We start from the raw sequence: 8,648 nt of genomic DNA, 5'->3' as shown, positions 1-8,648 counted from the left end.
GAAACAAAACACAAAAATGAGAAACAAAACGATTTACTTTTCATTGCTTTGTTTTTGATGGGATGAGCATGGGAGCTATAAGATGAAGTGCCGAACAATTCCTCTACCAACTGGTCAGTATGTGCTAATTTTTTGCTAATTTGTTCGATAATTCAACTATTTAAGCGCAACAAGCATTATTCAAGAATTTATTATATTTTTATTTGTTTCTCTTTTTTGTTTGCATCAACGTTTCTCCTTGCGTTTTATTTCATTCAATAATTTGTTCGACTATTTTTCTGTGTTGTATTCGTCTTCGTTCATCCTTTCCGTGTTTCATACCTTCGAGTACGCGCTGATCGAATACATTCACATAAATTAACACAGAACGTCAGTTCAACTAAACCAAATGACAGATATGAACCATAATCTCATAATCGACATCCCACCGAAACATCTGCGAAACTGATTGTGTTCCTGAACCCACGCCTGTTACCAACTACTGATTGGCACTGCAGCAAAACAAAACACTTGTCATCACGCAGTTCCGCCACGTTTCAACACTTTGGGAAAAGTTTTACGATTGGGAATGGTCCCATTCTTCTTGCTTTCCTAGCGCCAACACCACTAAATGAGCACATGCGGCGAGGGAGTTCTTTCAGGACGAAGTTGACTCGACGCGTCGTGGCTCGATCAGTGGATAAAATGCAGCCGAGGCCAACAACAACAGCACGTGCTCCTCGTCCTTGTCGAACCAACGATAAGTTCTTTTTTAGTTTTTCCCCTCGGATCTGTTAGCACGCGCCATCAACCTAAGAAAGCATATATTATTGATATCGCCTTGAGCGAGAAGGAAAAACCGAGCAGTTTTCCACGGGAATAAAGAATGAGCTCGTGAAAGGAATTTTTGCAAGATAAACACTTCTGCACTGAATTGGCAAATCAGCTGGCGGAATGCGAGGCGAAAAAAGCGAAATGAGGTTTTTCACCAGAACTGAGAATAGTAGTTTGTGCAACTAGTTGCAAAAAGATGATTTTTTCAGCACGAGTTGTACGTTTATCCAACGAGGCCTGCCGAGTTGGATAAATACTACGAGTGCTGAAAAAATCGAGTTTTGCAACGTGTTGCACACGCTATTTTTTGCAATGACGGAAAATAAGCTTTAATTTGATAAATCTGTACCAAAATTGTACAGTCTAATTTACTCCACATGATAATTCTTGCGAATAAATTATGTTGCTGCAGAGAACACTCAGATTCCATGTTACCGTGCCACATTGCAGCATTCGATAAGCCATGAAGCGATAGATGTGCTTGCATTTGGAAATTTTTGATGTCATGTCCATCAAACTATTTTATTTATTACGTGACGCAGAGAATACACTATTTGAACACTTACCCAAGCCAATTCAACAAAATGTAGTCATGTAACTACTGTTCTGATGTTGGTTTTTCATTATAGCACCCAAATGAGTGTTATAATGAATATTATGCAACCCATTTGAGTTGCATAATGTTCATTAAAGCACCCATCTCGTTGGCATGGAAAAGTAGGCCGTTTTATCACTCAAAGACGAACTGTAAACCGGATATTATGATCAGGAATTGCAAAAAAACTTTTTTTTGTAATCTCATTCAATGGCTGTAAATTGCATTCTACTTGAACGGTGGGTGTCGCGCTTTCATTTCATTCAGGTTCAATATTTTCTCACTAGTTTGACGCGAATACGTTGAAAGGCCACCGTTGACGTACCACGTCCCAACCTATCTACGGTTCGATACGATCCGCGCAATACCGTGCCGAACTGAAGCATTGTTGGAGCGGGTGAAATAGGAAAGTTGAACTCCTTTTCAGCGGAAAGAAAGCGTTGATGTGCCATTCAGTGGAGCGCATTTCTATGAATTCTGCACCGAAGAGATTCGGTGAAGGATGGCAGGATGACGTCGAAGGTAACAAGCGATGTAGAAAAGGTAGCTGAATCGCAGCTATTGTGAAGTTTGGATTTTCGAAAGGTTCAACAAGGACGACAGTAACAGTGTAAAACAGTTTCGAAAGCAATTCATTTCTTTTGTTTGTATGTGCCTGTATAAAATTAAACACAATAGGTTGAATTAGCAGATACTTTGGAATTCTTAACTGAGAATTCGCCTTTTTCTAAGGATGCAATCCAGCATAAAGCAATGACAATATTATAAGAAGGGGCTGTTTTAAAATTCTTTTTATGGATCTTCTAAATGCAAAGCATGTCAAAAGCATACAAACGATACTAAAAATAAAAGGATTCAATTTACCTTTCACACGCAATAACCCTTTCACTCAGAAAGGTGGAAAGATGCTATGGAAGCAATGAAGCGACAGTTAGGTCACGATTTTCGATTCGCTTTCATTGTGTCTAGACCGTGGCACTGAACGGAAGCTGCTTATGGTCGATTGAGCTAATTGGACAAATGGTCAAAAGAAAATGGGTCAAATGGGATAACTTGTAAAATCTAGAAAACTCTTCGTGACCCAAATCAGGCAATGTTTCATATGAGGCGAACCAGACAAAGTTAAGTGAAATGTTCATAGCACAATAAATTACAATGACGTGAATCAATTACGTTTGCAGGTTCTTCAAAATTGATCATTTTCAACTCCAGCGCTCTCATATGCCAGGCACCTCAAGCGTTACCTAATTTTTGAACGAACCCTTACAATAGGGTATAAATATTGGTCACATTTTTATAACAGCTGGGGACCATAATGATAAATAATCGATCGTTCAAACAAGACCGTAAACATCATAATGAAATCAAAAACTTTCAAAGTGTTTAACCTCCATTGAGAAGTTCCATCGCCGACCCTATCTAATAACCAATTAATTTCCCCTTGAATCTCATTATGTACTTCGGTTCCGCTTCCCCTGTAACACCGGCACCGTTCAGCAACACCGTGAAGGAAAACGCAAATTAAGAACGATTTCCGCCTTCCGCTCATTGCATCGCGTCACCCTCATTAGCCAGGTCCTGATAGAGGTCATCTGCTATTCCGACACCCCGTTACTGAGAGTTGCGAGGTGCGAAACGGGAGTTATGAAAACGAACGAGCCATTTAAAATTGGCTAAGTAGCGCTATCCACCTACTTAGCGAAGTGGATTCTCCGTCTGCTTTCGAGGACAATGGTTGGAGGCTAGATTTTCATCGCTCTCACAGTGACGGGGCTCTGATTTTTTTCGCCTCCGACCGATTGCCATGCCATCGAACGAGCGAGCGCGCGTGGGGATGATTGCAACTGCCCGGCAACTGGGACAAAGAATGAAGCTGAGAAGCGTAATTATCTGCTTCAATGTCGCACAGTGGCGGGTCTTTGACGAGCTTTTACAGAACTTCTAATAACAAATTATCAAAAATAATGAATAATTGTGAGATATACTCTTTTTGGTTCCTTTAGCTTGAGCTTAACTAAGAGGCCATGCTGAGGGGATTTGTTCCGATCCTTACCAGTAATGATGGAGTTTCAGTGTTCACGCGAGTGATAAATCACATCTTATACTTAGCGAGTTGTGGTCTGACTGATGTTGCGGTCACAACTATTCGAAATGATTCAATCAGCGCATTGGCGAATTTCTGGGATCGGTTATCGTGAACTAAGCGATATCTTTTCCATGGAACGTCAATAGAAAATATGCAAATGTAAAGTTTCGTTTCACATCCGGTCACTTTGCATCGTCGTGTCGCGGTCGTCGTTCAACATTATGCTTACCCGGCACGGTGGTGGCACGGCGCCAATATCCAACCGTGGTGGTCGTCATCAACCGCAAACCGTGCCGTGAGAAGCTGTAATTGTCGTTTGACTGTTTTGGCCCTTTTGCTAACGAGAACCACCAAATTTTCGACCACCGCAGGAGATGTCCACCAGAACGTGCGCTGCGGCGGACATGGTTGCTGGTTCTTACTTTCCACTACTGTGACGATGACTTTCGGTGGTAGATGTATGATGGCGCTGCAAATCTTGCATCAGATATTCTAGTTCTTAATCACAGTAGTCTAAACCATGTCTCTTCTAAAACATTTCATTTTCTGGTTATTGCATAGCCAAACGATATTGGTCAAAACTAATCTCTGACACGATGTTCTTAAACTCTAGCTTTTACTGTTTTGGCACGTGTTACCGATTTGTTGAGGTTGACCTTCTCGGTCGCCACAGATGCAACGCCACTAGGTATGTGACCGGCGACCCCTAACTAGCTGGAATAGCAAATTACTGTCTCAAGTTAGTAGATGAAGTTGTTTCCCATTAATTAATTTTGTGCGCTTTCCGTGAAGCTCTATTCGCTCATATTTATTCATGGTTAAGCGTGACTATAGGATCTCAGCAATCTATACAAATCTAAGCAGTCTGGTTATACTATTGCAATCAATAACGTTAGCACAATAAACCATTATAGATTACGCCAAGCCATTATCGATAAGCCAAGAAGACGTGTTTCACTATACTACAGTAACCCCTAAAAGTCAGTGGACTATTGGATTTTTGGGATTGATTCATAAATACTATTATACTATCAATCCCAAAAACCCAAAAGTCCACTGACTTTTGGCACATAACATAAGTGTATCTTCGAATAAAATGCAATCCAAAAGTTGACCCCCTTTTGATGAGCCAAAACTGATTGTTAGGACCCTCTATTATCATTCTAAACACCACGCACTCTCGAGACAAATGTTCTTTCGCATTCACTTTTAATCTTCTCAGAAATAGCAGAATAGAATCACGGAAATTGGCGAGTTCACAGACGGTCGGCGCGAAGACTCAATGCGTGGTTCTTTGCTGCACTTAAGGCTCTATAAACCGTAATAAATTTTACAATGACGAAGATTTTCAGTCATTCACACTAATACTAATGCAAATTTAACATAAAATGAATATTTTGCTGCTATTTTTCGACTTTCCTTAGTCACAAAGTACAATTTGTTTACTCACCTAAGGGGCTGTCCATAAACCACGTAGACTCTTGAGAGGGGGGAGGGGTTTCGAAAAAGTCTACGTTAGTCTACAAAGGGGGACGGGAGCGTATACCAAAAGTCTAAGTAGATTTTTCATTTAATTTAGTTTTTGCCTTTCTCGTACAACAAAGTTGTACCGAAAGGCTATCATTTCACTCCGAAAACGACCTTTTTATAGAAGCCTCGGAGACCCATAGTGTTATATACCTATCGACTCAGCTCGACAAACTGAGCATATGTCTGTCTGTCCGTGTGTATGTGTGTATGTATGTGTGTATGTGTGTGTGTGGGTATGTGTGTGCACAAAAGCTAAGAAAAACATTAGACAACTTTTCTTATAGTAATCTTCGACCGATTTCTTCGCAACAAGTTTCATTCGACAGGGGGCAAAGCCTAGTTGATCACTATTGAATTTGATAACATTCGGCCGTTGCGTTTAAAAGTTATAAAGAAAATGGTGCATCGAACCATATTAGCACCATATAAGGATGGTGTCTTGGCTAAATGCGAGAAAGGCAGTATCACTACTCGGTGAATTAAGTTGGGTTTTTTATTTCAATTTATACATCAGCTTCGTGCAAAATTCACTTATTTGATTTTTTAAGGTTTTTTTTTGTATGACTATACCGAAATAATCTATTGAGGTTCTCCAGAAATTTCTAATAAACTTCGCTATACTAATAGTCTGAACTACGGCTTAACTTAAATTAAAAACTATCATGGATTTCACCGGGAAATTCTTCTGTGTTGAACAGGAAAATTCTCCGAAGTATTCTAAAGTGTGGTACGGTCAAAATTTGGTCAAGGGAAAACGCGTGTAAAACGGTGAAATCGTTTATTTAAAAAATCAAATTAAATTTCTTTTCAAGTTCAATTAGTATGAAATTCTGGAAAAAATATTCAGTTAGGCTTCCGCTTTTCCAAATCCAAATTTCCGGGCCTTACGCTTGACCCCTGCCTTCAGATTTTGTACAGCCACCTTGTCCACCTTCTTCGCCGCAGAAAGCTAGTTTGCCTTGAACTGCTGCTCGTCCTTAGCAGTTTTTTGGTCTTCTTTAGGTTCCGTTTGACAATAGCCCAGTACTTCTCAATTGGGCGGAGCTCTGGCGTGTTGGGAGGGTTCTTGTCCTTGGGAACCACCTGCACGTTGTTGGCGGCGTACCACTGCATGGCCTTTTTACCGTAATGGCAAGATGCCAAATCCGACCAAAACAGTACGGAACAACCGTGTTTCTTCAGGAAAGGCATCAGACGTTTATTCAAACAATCTTTCACGTAAATTTCTTGGTTGACAGTCCCGGAAGCTATGAAAATGCTGCTTTTCAAACCACAGGTACAGATGGATTGCCAAACCAGATATTTCTTTGCGAACTTTGACAGTTTCATGTACTTGAAAATATCTGCTACCATTCCCCTTCCTTTTGCCGTATAAAACTCCTGTCCCGGAAGCTGCAACTTTAAGGTGATTATAGAATGAAGCCAGAAATCGGCCATTTTGTAAACCACGTGTTTTTCAAATATTTTTTTCAAGAGCACGAGATGAAAGAACCATAACGCGCATGGGGCTGAAATAATGGTAGATCGTTTGCTTAGTTATGCTGAACAATCATAATTTGAGTTTCGGCACTGTACGAAAACTGTTACGCCAGATTTGGGGTTTTGGAAATGTATGTAGATAAACGTGTGGTGAATTTGAAATTCACCACGGGCTTCATTCTATAATCACCTTAAGCGATTTTTCCAACTTTGCGTGCGAGTAGCTCGGATTTTCGCGATGCGCGAGCAAAATTTTGATACGCTGCTCTTCTTGCTTGGACGGCATTTTGACAACTGAAGAGTGAATTCCAAAATCAAAATAGGAGCAACATTCTACACACACACCTTCAAAATGAGGGGTGTTCAGGTTTTTTAAATGCAAAATTGAAAGAAATACGTCAAGTTGATATTGACCAAATTTTGACCGTATCACCCTTTATAAAAATTTAAAAAAAAAACCAAAGTTTCCACTTGGATTATATTGTAGATTCTTCTAGAATATATTTTTATTTTCTTTGCAAACTACAAGTGATTCTTTACAATATTCGTGGAAAATTATGTCGTACTTCAACGCAAAATTCTTACGAATTCACAAAGGAAGCATTTTGGAATATCCAAGAAAAAGATCTTGGAATTAAAAAAAAAGCATTATTTGCAACTTGAAAGGGGAATTCTCTGAAAAAAAAACTTCAGAATTCTCACTGAAAATTCTCTGGGAAGTCCGCCGGGAACTTTTTGCCTTTCTCGTATACTAAGTATACGGAAAGGCTATAGAACTGCTCCAAAACCGAACTTTTTATAAAAGGCTCGGAGACCCATAGTGTTATATACCAATCGACTCAGCTCGACGAATTGAGGTGATGTCTGTATGTGTGTATGTATGTGTGTGTGTGTGTATGTGTACAAAAATGTGAGACACGTTTTTGGGCATTTATCATTATCCGATTTGCTCGCAACAAGTTGCATTCGACGCGGAATGCAGTCCCATTGGTTCCTATTTAAAATTAGATCGATTGAACTTTGCGTTTCGGAATTATGGCCAAAAAACTGTTTTTACGTGCAAAAAAAAAGCAAAATGCTCCAATCTGGATTCGAACTCGTGATCTCTTGATCGGGAAGCGGCTACTACACCACAGCACCATCAATACACATAGCATGTGACAAGATACATACAAATATAAATCATCGAATTGTGCATATATTCATTACCTCTATAAGCAGCAGAGTTTATCCTGCTAGGGTACCGATTCCTATACTGGAAGTATTAATGGATCGAGAAAAGAAAATATTAGCTTCTACCGTTGGTTATTAAAATATACAGTTTCAATACATAAACTTAGAGCAAGATTGCCAGTGGTGAGTATAAGCCGTTTGGCAGCGCAGTACCATTACTTGACACTTTTCCGGTCGCTACTAAACGTGCTGCTAAAACAGTAGCGCAGCGGACAGGTGATCAAATTTGGTAGCGCGATAACAGCGCTGCTATTTGATGAACTATTAAACGTCACCTGTACGGAATGTAGCCACCAAAATGATAACCGAAAATAGTGACCAGTGCGAAAAAGAGTGACTGAACTAAAATGACAGCGCTGCGAGGATGATCAAAACACTCGCGCCCAGTAATGATGCTCTAATAGATAAACTATTGAAATCGCTTGGATACGCTGTTACTTTAATTGAGATAAAAGTAGATTCACTATTGATTCGAGGATGTTAATGCAAAATTATATTGGTATAATTGCATAATTACATCCAAACTAGTAGACACATATGTGTATGATAATGGGAAGTATCAATAAGAACCCCTCAGGTTACGGGTGCCCTATGCAAATTATTAAATAGAAATTTGGGGTGACCTTTTTACGATAGGATATCCGTTCAATAATTAAAAATCTTCTCTGCTAAACGTTAGACATAACTTTTCTCATGTCTTATTGCTATCAAGCGCTAAGAAAAGCACAAATACCCTATATAACAGCCTGTAAATACTCCTCAGTCCTCATATAGCAATTTCAAAAAGCATCGTGCTTTGTTTAACACGTTCAACGCTTTCCCGTTCGAATGCGCCTAAAAGAAGGAATGGCAATGTGCCGTCGCGCAGTGGTGGTCCCCCATACAAATGCTCGACTAAACCTACGATTGCGC

This window comes from Armigeres subalbatus, chromosome 2 (assembly GCF_024139115.2).
Source record: "Armigeres subalbatus isolate Guangzhou_Male chromosome 2, GZ_Asu_2, whole genome shotgun sequence".
NCBI classification, from domain to species: Eukaryota; Metazoa; Arthropoda; class Insecta; order Diptera; family Culicidae; genus Armigeres; species Armigeres subalbatus.
Note: the sequence above shows the minus strand (reverse complement) of the source record.